We start from the raw sequence: 12,593 nt of genomic DNA, 5'->3' as shown, positions 1-12,593 counted from the left end.
AGTACGACTTCCTCGGGCTTCGCCAATCATGGATAGCCTATCCGGGCGTAACGAGGCCGCTGCATGATAATACGGGACGCTATATTACTAGGACCATAGGGTAAGGGTTCTTATCAATTACCGTGGACGTCCGAAACGCCGTCGCTTTCGTCGGATTCGACGATGATCGCGATGATTCGACAACAAATTATTTGCAGCAAAATTTTCGTGTTACATTTCACGTTGTATTAACCCTTTCCATTGGATTATATTTCGATATAAGTTATTATATCTCGATGTACATTGTTATATCGCTATATGTTATATCTCGATATAAATTGTTATATCACTATATGTTATATCTCGATATAAATTGTTATATCTCGATGTACACACATTGTTATATCGCTATATGTTATATCTCGATATAAATTGATATATCACTATATGTTATATTTCGATATAAATTGTTATATCGCTATATGTTATATCTCGATATAAATTGTTATATCACTATATGTTATATCTCGATGTACATTGTTATATCGCTATATGTCATATCTCGATATAAATTGATATATCACTATATGTTATACTTCGATATAAATTGTTATATCGCTATACGTTATACCTCGATATAAATTGTTATATCGCTACATATTATACCTCGATATAAATTGTTATATCAACATAATTTTTATATTGACAAAGTTTAGATTTAAAAAACTGTCGAAAGTTTAACTGTTGTACGAGTCATGAGACTCAATTTCATGTGCATAAAGAATTGAGAACGTGAGACAAATAATTTTAGATCAGAATTAAAAGAGAAAAAAAATCATTCGACGGAAAAATGACGAGTCTATTTACGCTAATTACACTCATATACTTACTATTTAAACTAGTATATTAATTTGCGCTTATTCAGATTGAAAATCTAGTGTTAAGTACTGCATCAGTTTATTGGAAGTTATAAACAAAATGACTAACATGTACGAGTTTTGTGTTTGCTGGATAGATTATCAGAAAGTTGATTTGATATAAATATATGTATTCGAAAATGCATGAGAAAATAATTAGAAATATTTGGGACTCGTCAATATTTCTTTGAGTCACGATAATTGGTACACGAGTATCTCTCTTTGAAGCATCGGTAATTGGAACATTTACCATTTACTTTCATTTTTCATTAATTTCATACCAAATTCGAGCCTTCAACGTTCTGAAAATATTTAGTTGTATAACTAGAGAACTAGATAATACGAAATGCAAGCAAAAAAATGTTGAAAAAATTTTTAGGAGAATTTTAGCTGAAAATAATAGGTGAACGAAAAATTATACTTAATATATCGGTATTGGTTTAGCTTTACCTTACCCTAGATGGCTAGAAAGGCAGATAAACGCAGGAAGAGAGAGACAGACAGACACACACACACACAGAGAGAGAGAGAGAGAGAGAGAGAGAGAGAGAGAGAGAAAAGGACCGCAAGATAATGCGCTGCGCAGACGATAAAAGCAATGCGCGGTGAATAATAAAAAGGCAGCAGGGAGAGCCGGTCCGCTTCTTGAAATTCCAAACGGCCGTATCGTAATAAATTATTAATCCCATTTAACTAGAGATTTGCCGCATTTGCATCGAAATTCATCGGCGAGCCGCGGGCAAGCGATCGCACGTATCGCAATGTTCGGCGGCGTATACACGCACGCAGCCGTTCTCCGCGTATACGCCGCGTCGGTGCACAGATCTGGCACGGTATCGTCGGTGTGTTTTAATAGCGGACGCAAATTATTTCGCGTTTCGATGTAACCACAGCCGCGGATTGGATCGTCGACGAATGACGCGCTCTGCGTGAAAATTACGCGAGGACCGGGATCAAATTCGCTGGAAAATTTCGAGATAAATTGGAAGCTGCTCGCTATCTTGCCGCTCGGAAAAATAATGGAAATATCACGCGCGCGCCGCCACCAGAGAGAAAGAGAGAGAGAGAGAGAGAGAGAGAGACTTTACCGCTACGCGTTATGCTCCTTTACGAGGGTATTTATTCTTGCTGCGGCATACTCTCGGGTCTTTTACGAGCCCGGCTAAATTTTCTGTTTCGGCCGGGTCGATACAGGTTTCGAAAAGTTTGACGGTGACACGACGGGGGACCGTTCGCCCGATGAAAATGTACCGGAGATGGATTTCGAACTACAGCCGGGCATCGAAATTTGCATTTTTAAACGGCCGGTGAGTGCTCGACGTACTTTGGATTATGGGAGGATAATTTTCGATTTTTTTATCGCCGAGTTATTCGACGCGCGATCGTTCCCTTTCCGTTGCTTTCCGTCGCTCGAATTTCTGGTATTTAACGCGGAATTAGAATTCGGTATTATTCGAATCGAATCGACGAAATGTTTCCGCGAAATTGTTAGCCGAACGAATTCTTTTTAGCGGTATATTTTGTTATCGTTTGGTCGAACTTTTATTTCGCAGATTATTCTGTCCATTTGTTCGAATACGTTATTCGAATTTCATCATTTTTCTTCGTGTTTTGTTTAGACGCGACGTGTCTGTAAATGAACATCTTACGAATTAACAATTTACAAAATTTACAAATAAAAATTTTATTCGATCTCTTCCCAATTTTCTTCACAGTTACAACGATTCGTATCATTTTTTTCGTATTTTGTTCAAACGCGACACGTTTGTTAATGAACATCTTGACATAAACCTTACATAACCTTGACATAATTGACATCCATCCTTGACATCCATCGATGTAAACGTTTATAAAAATCTTATTCATCCCGAACCATTTTCATCACAGCTACAACGATTAAAAGATTCTCAATTATAATAATTTCTAAGAATAAAATAGAACAATTAGTATTTATCACGTGTTCACGTTTATTTAAATATTTAAACGCTGCTGTCGAGAAATCAGAATTTCATTCCGAGACGAATCCGCGGGAGAACGCCGGATCGGCTAATTCGCGAAACTCGGAAAAAATTGCCGTCGATCTCGTTCCCAGCCGCCCTCTCTCCTCTCCCCCTCCCGCAGAATTCCTCCCTGCCGTTAGATTTTCATCTCGCACTCGACCGCGCGCAGCCCGAAGTTCTCGCGAATTTCCGCAGTTGTTGCCGTCGCCGGTTTTTTAGGCCGCGAAAGCTCGTCGCCGCGACCGAGAGGTCGGCCTTTTTTCCTCCGCTTCGCCAAACTTTTCTGCGGGGCCGGGGACCGAACAAGGGGCGAGAAATGGGCAACGAAGGGGGTGGCGCGGGGGTGGGCGGAAGAGAGAAGCGCGGCCGAGACGCGACAACAACGTCTACAAGCGACAACCGAGTCTTCGCGCTCGACTTCGACGGAGAGAACGGAGAAGTTTGCATTTTTACGAGATACCTCGGCGTCTCGGCTGCCGCCGGTACGTGCTCGAACCGTGGCCGCGTTTTGTTCGGCGCATCCTCGCGGAATTCCTGCGCGACAATTTATACGAAAAGTATTTCTTCGCCGCGACATCCTCGGCCGGCTCGTAAACGCGTGCGAAGCGGACGCGGTTTTTGGTTCCGTGGGATGCAAAGCCATCGGACGTCCAGTTTTCTGATCGGTTTTGCGGACAGATCTTTTGTCACATTACCGCAGTTTCTCAATTAACCGAATGAAGGCGAAGTTTAACTGAAAAAATGAGACCTTCTACGCCAATGAATTTACAACCTTCTGGATTGGGCTGTGCTGGAGTGGATTCTTCCAAAGCTTTCGAAAAGATAGTTAAAGGAAATCATATCTGTCTCTGCTCCAACATTTTCGAAAATGCATCGTACTAGTCACGGTAATTGGGACATTGGCACATGTAGGAAAATGTACACATTGCCGTGACTAGTGGGATGGATTTCCCAAATCTTTAAGTTACTTCCGGGAGGAAGGATTACTTGATGTTAAAATGACCCTAAAGTGAGCAGTGTAAAAGTTGAAAAAACGTGGAGGCATTAAGATCATTAGTAAGTATTTATTGCATGTATCAATGCAGCAGTATTTGCTCCATGGAGAATAATGGGGACACTCTTCCGCTATCCTTCAAAACTAGACTGTAAATAGACTAACAATAGACTGTAAATATTTAACGGATGGAAAATGTATCGCAATCACGATAATCAATAATTTCAATAATTCATTCACATTCGACCGGAATAGATATATGTTATAAAAAGAAATCAAAAATGTTTCTAGTTACAATATATGTTTGTGACATATGACTTCATTGACTCTATCAATTTTGACCCGGATCTATCGATTTTGAACCATCGACCATTAAATAAAATAAACTACTGTTACATTGGGAACGCCAGAAATGCCGACGAGCCTGCACAAGAAATATCTGGACAATATAAATTGCTTGCTCGCAATTGTTACAAACATCGTCGATGGCACAGTAGCGAAACTGGTCAGGGTTAACGAGGGTTAATATCAGCGACCGAAGGTAATATTCCATTTCGGATGATCGTGCGCCTAATCGTTCGGAAAAACAACGCCGATATCCAGTTTCCCCCGTCGACGGAAATATCGCCGTAAGAGCGGAGGGAGCAAACATCCCGCAGCAAAGCAAGACAATGATCGAGCAGCCAGCTCGGAATTGCTCGTTGCCGGAATAACCTTGGAAATCAATTAAGAGTTTCGCCGGGGAAGAAGCCGATGTCTGACAGAAAGCTCGAAAATCACGACGAGGGCTGATCGCCTCCGAAACCATCGCGAAAGTTTCAGACGGAGAATATATGGATACCTTCGTCCTTCGTGTCAGTTTCGAGAAATCCGTGATATCTGTTCTGTAAGAGGATTTTTTTCCAGATCTGAATAACTAACGAAGATTACAGCTTGAAAATGACGCGGCACGTCGTGCAAGATGAATGTTCGCTTGAAACTTTAATCCTGTATTTTTTCGAAACCGTGCCACTTTCACCTGATATATCCGCCGGATCCCTAGAATTATTCATCCGTGACTTCGCTCCGCGATTATTCGTTAGAATATTTTGAACGATGTAATTATCGGACAACTTAAATTGACTCGTTCAATTAATCGTACGCTTCGGCAAAGTGTACTGAAAATATAAAAGAAACAAAAATTTCTAAAATTGGCACGACTTCCGAAATTATTTATCGATTATTATTATTATATAATAATAACGATTTATTATTAATACTAAAATGTTCATTTTAGCGCTATATTTGCATGCATGAAGTAATCGTTACTTTCGTAAAAATCATCCTACACTTCTAACATTATTCCGGAAAATCTTCTCTATCAGCCACAGTAATTGGCACGCATGGGAAAAGTAGCAGAAAATTGCGCCAGTTACTGTGGCTAGTAGAATGCAGTTTTGGAAAAAATCATATCATATAGAATTACTATCTTATTTATCACTCGTTCATTAAGTCATACAATTATGAAGGATTTATTGATTACGATACGAGCTAATAAAAGACAGTAGCGCTCGATCTCGACGCATTGTTCCAGCGAATTTATCAGCGCACAACTCACGAATCCCGCGAAGTGAAGCCATTGAAAAACTTTTCGGGAAACAGCGAGAAATTAAAACTTTCAGACGATTTGTACTCGAGAGAGACAGGCAAGAAGACGTCAGCCCGGAGATCTCGCGCCGAAACAAATCGCGGCGCTTTGTTCGCCGGTTGTTCGGCGCGGCGTTACGAAATCAGAGAACAGAGAATGGATTCCCATCGACCGGTTAGTTTATCGTCATAAATCCGCGAGTATCTCGCGACGGGATCGCGATGCTGTGCTTGCACACACGCGGTTATTGATCCCGGTCGAAGCGTACGTATAGAATTTTATATGCGGCATTGCGCGCCGTCTCGAGACGCTTTGTCACGTGTCCACGAATATATTAGATAGTCTCAAATCCGGCTTTCCGTGACGCGTTTTCGCAAATTCTCCCGGCTCCTCACCGTTTTCCTTGCGGAAAATGCATCCCACTAGCCGCAGTAATTGGCACACATGGGAAAATTGCAAAAACAATGCGCCAATTACTGTGGCTAGTAGGATGAATTTTTGCTAAGGAAACAGTCCCTTGAAATGATTTCGGTAATTAATGATAAATATATTATTTTATCTTTTTAGCGTTATTTTTATATAATGTAATCGTTGCTTTAATAAAAAAGGAAAAGGACATATCTATAAGTAGCACAAAAATCGATTCCCTTAACACTAATGTCGAGTCACTAATTTTTTAATTTACGATTATTCGAGTTATTCATTAAATTTATATGTTATTTACGGCACATATTACAATAACGCTTGTTAAAAATCAGAATAAATGTCTTATTGTTACTTCGTTACTTTTATAAACTAATATCAATTTTTGTACTGGATGATTATGGAATTGTAGCACGATTTTTTACGAAAGTAACGATCACTTTATGCAAACATAACGCTAAAATGAACAGTTTATTATTAATTACCAAAATATATAAATGCCTTTTCGAATCAGCTGCCATTAAATATTTTTTCACAAAACTCAATGTTTTTATCAAAAGTCAATGAATGAATTAAAACTGCGATTGCTATTACTTGTATGTCACAAATTGTCAATATTAAACATATATAAGAAATGATGACATTGATATTTTCAGAAGATTGCACACCATAAAATGACAGATTTTGTGACTCTTACAAAACACCGCAGTATTTGGTGCGTCCGCAGTAATAGCCACACTTACTCTGCCGGCGATGAATCAACGCGAACGAATCGACGGGAAGCGCGGCGGCGGCGGAAGTTTTTAAATTAATCCGCGCAGCGCGTGCATTTACTCGCGACGCTCTAAGGAAGCCGAGTTTAGGCGTGCCTTGTTTAACAGGACGCGCGCGCGCGCCCTATGAATATTCAAATTCAATTCTCTCGTAAACCGAACGCTCGTGAATCTTTTCGGTTACGACTTCAACCGCTTGCTTTCCAAGCGCGAACGATCTCTTCGTTGCAGTCCGGTTGCGAAGTTTATGTGTTTACGGAAAAATTATCGCGAACCCGTGGAAATGTTGCTATAATCTCGAAATATTTGTAGATGCTAAATAAATTGTAGATTCGAAAACACACGAAATATTCGAGACTGTTCGAAACACTAAATTGCTGATTGTTTTGCATAAAAATGTGCAGTCTAAAAATCACTAGGCTAATAAGTAGGCTAATGAGTCTACTGATAAATCTAAGTATACTAATGAGTCTACTAATTAGTTTATTAATAAATCTACTAATAAGTAGACTAATTATTCCACTATTGAGTCTATTAATGAGTCTACTAATAAATCCACTAGTAAGTTTGCTAATAAATCTACGAACAAGTAGACTAATGAGCCTACTAATAAGTTTAGTAATAAGTCTACCAATAAGTCTATTAATAAATGTACTAATGAGTAGACCAATGAGTCCACTATTGAGTATATTAATGAGTCCACTATTGAGTCTATTAATGAGTCTACTAATAAGTCTACTAGAAAGTTTGCTAATAAATCTACTAACAAGTAGACTAATGAGTCTACTAATAAATTTGCTAATAAGTCTACTAATAAGTAGACCTATGAATCCACTATTGAGTCTACTAATGAGTCCACTATTGTGTCTACTAATGAGTCCACCACTAAGTCTATTAATGAGTCTACTACTAAATCTACCAATAAATATACTAACGAACCTACTAATAAGCCTACTAATAACCCTGCTAGCATGTAAGTGTCCGTTCGACGAAGCAGTAACCTTTGCCGGAAACATTTTCGGTGTCATCGACGTTTCCGCAGAACCCTCGGGAACAGATTGGAACGGGACAGAGCCGGCAGGATAACATCCAGCAGAAGCATTAATTCACCGGTAATTAAACATTCATTATTCTCGCGGTGGGCGATGTTGCGGGAGTTCGCCTCCGGAAGACGAATAAACGTTTCGCAACAGCGAATTACAAAACGAGCCGCCTACGCAAACGGTTTCCACGGCGATGAGCCGCAAAGGGTAACTCAAATCAGCCGACGAAACTTTCGCACCGGTGGACGAATGGGGAATTTCGTAATCGTCCCGCTGAAAACACGCGAGAGTTACCGGAAGCTAATTAAATTTACCGAGTATCGATCGGTCGCGAGGGAGCGCGCACGCGAAGAAGAAGAAACGCAGCTGTTTTTTTGCCGATCAAGACGGAATTAGGGAGGAACCGGGGACGCGGTTAACATCCACGGGGCGCAGAAGAAAGTATTGGGTCGTGCAGCGAAAGCTCGTGCCGCGAATACGTTTCATACTTTTTCGTTTATGCAACGGCGGCTTGTTTATTCCGATGCAATTCTCTCGGCGCGCGATGCATTTTCAAACTCGATTTTCCCGAAATCAGAGGCATTTTCGTTCACTTATTTATTGATGTAAGGAGAGGGAAACCCCTTTGTCATAATAAAAAGATTTACCAAACAGAAAAAAAATTACATAAATTATGATACAATGATAATGGCTCGAATTAGATGTTGAACATTTCTAGCAAAATCTTTATCGATATTTTGAAACAAAAATCGTGGCTAGGAAAAGTTCGATCGAAACGTTCGAATCGACTTAGAACGAAACGAACGTTCTAATTGCAGCGTTCGGATCGAAATGATTGCAGAATCGCCGACTCAACAGCTCGGAATCCGGGACAAATTCGCGCGGCGTTGTTTCCCGCGTCCGCCGCAAATATGATGCCCGCACACGCGTCGTAAACCAAAATTAAAAATTTTAAGCTGCCCGTAATCCGGCGCGAGAACCAGCCGCCTTTCTCGCTCGCCGCGCGCTTCGTTTTCATCCTTTTTTCCTCTCCTTTTACGACGTCCCGGAAAACGCCGATGCGTTTAACTCTTTCAATTTTCATTTAATGTCCTGCGAGAAATTTTCTGGCCGGGCCGCGACTGTTCCCGGCACAAAGCTTCTTCGCTCTCGTTAGCCGAGCTTAATCCTTTGGAATTACTCTCTCGAAATTATGGAACCGGAGGACCGGCCCTACGCGAATTTATTTCGGAAAACATCGGACGGCTGGATACAGGCTTTGCAATCGAAATTCATCCTTCCGTAGGTCGTGGCCATCTTCCTCTGCCGTTTCACCATTTCGCAGATCAAATTCACCGTTTAGCGGATCGAGTTTCTCTTGGAATTCGTTTTCAGGTTTCGCGACGAAAATGATAATATTATTATTATTGTGTACACATGAAATCTTCGAATTTTATTATATTAACGATTTAGTTGTTTTTGATGCGTTTCATTGCAATATGTAATTATGCACGCTATTTACAACTTCTATTAATTTAAATACAATACATCTTTTTGTGGAAAAAGCAAGCTTTTTCGTTGGAAGCAAATTTCTTAGAATAAAATCTTTTTGTTGCATATTATCTCGAGAATTATTTCTCTCGCCGTATTTGAAGTAAAAAGTATTGAAATAATTCATTATTTGGAATCGCTATTATTTAATTGCTATTATTTATTATTTAATCAATATTATTCAATTTTTATTCCCAAACAACAGCAGCGTTATTTCAAACAGATATTTCTCATTGACTAAACTTCGTCCAGGTCTGCTGAATAAATTACCGCAACATTACACAAAAGTCACAAATTCCATCGCAGAAAAATTCGAGCGTACTCTCCAAAAGTGATAAAACCAGTTCGCAAAGTTTCAGATCACCGTTACCGTCCGCTTCGTTTCAAACATCGTCGAACGATCCGTTTCTCGACCGTCAAAAATTCCTCTCGCGTCCCGCGTTTCTCGCAACGCGAACTATGTACACTCGTTGTCGAACCATAAGCAGCAACGCCGGTCCAAGAAGTCTGCGAAGAGCGTAACGGAAGCGGAAGAGGGTGTCGCAATCGGCCAGATGCATCGGGCACGATTACGCGAGCGCGTTTCGGTCGCGCGAAAGCGAGCACTCGCCGGCATACGAGCGAGCTGGTAATTTTGTTGGCGTGCAATTTTTCTGGCGGGGCCGCTCCTTTAATAAAATTAATCTGGTTCGCGCTGGAAGTTTGTTCGGGCAAATTTGATCGCGCGCAATCAAATTAACCGGTGTTTTCCAGGCAGCGTGCTCGCGCGCGCGCGCGCGTGCTCCCGCACACATTCGCGCTTCCTTCGCGATGCATACTGCACGCGCCCGGATGAAAACTGTTTACGATATACATGCATACGCGCGTCCGTTCGGCGGCCGGCAATCGGATTTAAAATGAAAATCAACCGAATAATGAACTGTTGATGGCGGGACGGCCGGCCGGACGGCTCTTAACTTATGTTTTAATCTGTATTCGGCGCGACGCCGCGTCGATTGAATCGGCTAAATAATTTCGACGAGGAGAGATAGACCGATTATAATTGGATCGGGCCGCGTTCAGCCGCTTAAGACCGCTATCCTCGCGGCATGATAGCCCGGGCTCATCAATTTATTAGCGCGAAAGTAAATTGAATCCGCGGAATTAAGTTTTTCAACGCGAGCGCCCCCGCGCGATCGACCGCCGCCGGGGCTATAAATGATTATTAGACTGCAGATCTTTATGCAGATATAGAGGCTACGCTCTCGGGGAATTTATAGAGATCCGAATCAACAATAAATTTCTTTCCTACGCCGCGGGCCGGCGTTATATTTTACACGCGATAACAATCTCATTAAGGCCTTTTTTCCCTGTTTCACCGGGGCCACGCTTTTTTTTTTTAATGGGAAACGATAGAGACGATTGCGTTTCATGGTTTTCGGCGACGGTTAAACCGGTTTGCCGACGCGGTCTCGCTGGAAAGCGTGCGAGTTACTGCAATTATGCTGTGCACATGTTTGATTTTCTTTGCGTTTTGTTTAACACCGGAACTACCGAGCGCCAGAACGCGACTAATTTACATTGTTCCATGACATAGCCAACGATGGATTTATTTGAACTAACTAAAACTGGGTAACTTAAATATGATTTATGTTGCAATGTATACTTCAATGAAGAAGTGTAGCGAAAAATTTCTCCTAAAAACATTTTTGTAATATCAGCATCTGTAAAAGAAAACGTCAAAAACCGGTTTTAACTTCTGACGAAGATTTCGTGCATGATCTGCTAAATACGATCGCGTTATTCGTTTCTTCGAAATAGAAACAACATTTTTTTATTCTTCTTTCATGAAAATGATCGAATGAAAATGATCGAAGGCGTGAAAGAAATAAAAATGGTCTCGTTTTATCAGGAAAATATGTCAAGTCGAAGAATTGCTGATCGACGCGTTTGTGAAATTAATTGCAGCGCTAGGGATTACGTGCAACATTTTTGTAAAATATGTAACTAAATAAAGAATACCAAATTCTATTGTAAATATATTCTTTTTTAACCAGTTAACTGTTTCTTTTTGTCGAATGTGCTCGTCACGAAGAGATGGCAACGTTTCGCGTTACAAATAAATCGGTCTAATAATCACAAGATTATTTGACGCATTATTAACACGTTCCGTGCCGAGCTTTTTTTACTCGAATCTTCACACTTTGATATTTTACTAAAACTTGATGTATTACGTGCAATTATTAATTCTCGTACACATAACAACGTAACAAAAACTTATCAACGCCCATTCTTGCGGTGGAAATTGATTCTTCGGTTCTAAATTTCTTGTAAACAATTTGTTCAGTTCACTAAGTAAACATGCAAGCGTGTACCATCGATGGTACACGTGGCACGGAACGTGTTAAACACTTTTAAATATTTTTAAGCAATTTCAAGCATCCACAGCATTCTGACTTTCTCGAATTCGGTACAGTGAACTATTTAGAAGACTGCCGAGCAATTATCCCGAACGAGACGTTCATTTTAGCGGCTTCGGAACGACTTCGCCGTTTTGGAACGCCTTGCGGGGGACAGTTCGGGCCGGGCCGGGCCGGGCCGGATGGTATCCGCGAGTGTATTTAGGCCAGCCGGACCGGCAACGCACCCGTGAAATTCCCTTTGACGATCGGCCGCAACCTTCGAGCCCAGCGGTACCATTCACAATGGCCACCCGTGCTGCATATTGATGAGATCGCTGTACCGCGAAGACTCGATCCGCCTCCGCCCCTGTCTTTGGGAAAACGGGAACTCGTGCTTTGGCCCGCGGCCGGCTCCTGACAGCTGTTACGTTCGGTTCGGTGCCGTGGAACGGGAAACAGGGAACGAATCGCTCGCCACGCGGAGCTGATCGGCGCCCGAATTCTCGATTCTTACGGTCGATAGACTCGCATTTGATATTTGCATATCTGGCCGCCGCGGCCGGAGACGGTGCCGATGCTATCGGCGAGACGTGTTCCGTGCGACGGCCGTCGACGTTAGACGGAGGCGAAAGGTCGGTTTAATTGGTCAGGGCACGGTGACGTGGCCATTAGCGTAATTTAATGAGTTCTCTCGAGACCCCGGCAAGGAGCAAAAGTGACCGCGCGCCGTTTAGAACGGCGCGACTTTTTCTCACACTGGAACCACCGAACCAGTCAGAACCAGTTCCTGATTATATTTTTTCTTTCGCAGTTCCCGACGTTATAAAATTATTTCCAGAAGAAATGTTCGATAGCACGCTTCGTTATTCGATAGAATAATCGTGGGAAGTTCAAATGAACCCAGTCTTGGCATTGTTATAACGCAT

At 41.6% G+C, this 12,593-nt stretch overlaps 1 protein-coding gene across 2 annotated transcripts in view; it reads right to left on the bottom strand.

The window, feature by feature from the left end:
• The window catches only part of Tmtc2 (Transmembrane O-mannosyltransferase targeting cadherins 2), a 553,554-nt gene that overhangs the window by 67,709 nt on the left and 473,252 nt on the right, over positions 1-12,593 (bottom strand). The gene's annotated exons all lie outside the window — the stretch shown is intronic.

The sequence above is a fragment of the Megalopta genalis genome, chromosome 2 (genome assembly GCF_051020955.1).
Source record: "Megalopta genalis isolate 19385.01 chromosome 2, iyMegGena1_principal, whole genome shotgun sequence".
Lineage (NCBI taxonomy): Eukaryota > Metazoa > Arthropoda > Insecta > Hymenoptera > Halictidae > Megalopta > Megalopta genalis.
The sequence above is the reverse complement of the archived record's forward strand: the minus strand, read 5'-3'. Positions and strand labels throughout refer to the sequence as shown.